Raw genomic sequence first — 1,752 nt, 5'->3', positions numbered from 1 at the left:
AAGAGCAGTAGAAAAATACAACAGCTTGTGCAAGGATCCAATAAAGAAGAGGAAATTCAGAAACGACTGCTAACTGTTAATAAAGCTAGAATGTTACAAAAAGGCCAGGCAAAAAGTATTTAAATTTGTTTAAAAAGAGGTAGATTGACTTTCTACAATGGCAAAAATGATTGAAAAAAGAAAATAATTTATACAACGAACTTTAACATTATTTCAAATAATCATTACTTAATTAAAGATAAATCATCATTTATAAAATTTTCTCTATAGGAATATCTAATTATACTTATAATTCGCGGCAAAATAATTCATTTCTATGCGATTTTTAACAGTGTTTAACACAATAAAACAGCAAAAGTGATCATATTCCGCCCTAACTACCCTTTTTATTTAGAAATATAACTCAATACCTGTGTTACATAAAAAAATCAGTTAAAATTTTTTATATTATAACCCGTAGCCTATCAAATTTATTTATAATTAAATGGGCTCTGGGAGAGGCACAAGTGTGGTTTAACAAGGCAAATTTTTATTCAAAGTTAGTTTTAACACCAATGTCCCACAATTCAAGGGGTAGTTTATGGAAATTCAAAAATATCCTTAAAAGCAAATACATATGGATATAGATAGGTACATTATGTTTATACGCATTTCCTGATCTGATCAACCGTGAAGCTGTTAGGTCCGTGATGATGGAATGCATTTCAAGTGCATTGATTTTTATCGGTCATTGTCAGATAATAATGACAATTTTATTATTTAAACAAAACCCGACAAATGTTTATATATAAGCAGTTATTGAAATTGTAACTGACTACGTTATATGTTACTTAATCTGTCTGCTACTGTTAATCTTATTCAGAAGGAATTGATGTGAATATTCATGGCTTTAATTTCTCCACCTATGCACATACGTACATATTTTAAATAAATATGACCTGACTTTCCACTACTTAAGCTATTTCTTAAGCTGCAACTGTATTTAAAACTGTATATTTGCAAGCCATAACACTTGTTGTACATTTTTATGAAATGCAAATAAGATAATTTCATTTAAATTTAGAAAATATTAATTATCCGGTTATAACATCAGCAACAAGCTGGATATTTTTCATCTTATAATCAACAGCTTCAATATCAGTTTCATTTTGCTTCCAGTAAGAAAAAGGGTAAATTATATCCTGTTGTCTCTTGTTTACTTATTCTTCTCATAACAGTTTTTAACTTCTTCATTCATAACGTTTCCTTCCGAAAATTCTTTCAGACATAACATTATCTAGTTGTTTGACAGATGAGTGTTTATTCAAATTTATAATTTCGCTGGTGGTTAATACACGCAGCTCATGCTCCAACTTTTTTGTTTTTCATCCATTATTAGTCGTTTAGATGCTTCTCTATCAGCAATCTTTGCTTGAATTTCACTGTGTAACAGTCAAATTCTATTTCTATTTCTAAGCGCCATTTAAATAGACCACTTAACTGCAATATTATATCAAAAGAAATCCTTACAAAATAAACTCAAAAAATTAAAACAAAATCAATAGTTCGTTTTTTAACCTTACATTTAAAGATATAACAATATCATGTAGTTACCTCACAACATTGCCAAATAAATTTAAATATTTTATTTTTCAGGTTTTCATAACATTACCAAATCAATTAAAAAAAATATTTTTGTTCAGGTTTTTACCAATAAAGTATTTCATGTGGAATAATTGAAAACAGTTTTTATCACCAGTGCAACAAAAAAAC

Source organism: Hydra vulgaris, chromosome 04, assembly GCF_038396675.1.
Source record: "Hydra vulgaris chromosome 04, alternate assembly HydraT2T_AEP".
Taxonomy (NCBI): domain Eukaryota; kingdom Metazoa; phylum Cnidaria; class Hydrozoa; order Anthoathecata; family Hydridae; genus Hydra; species Hydra vulgaris.
The sequence above is the reverse complement of the archived record's forward strand: the minus strand, read 5'-3'. Positions refer to the sequence as shown.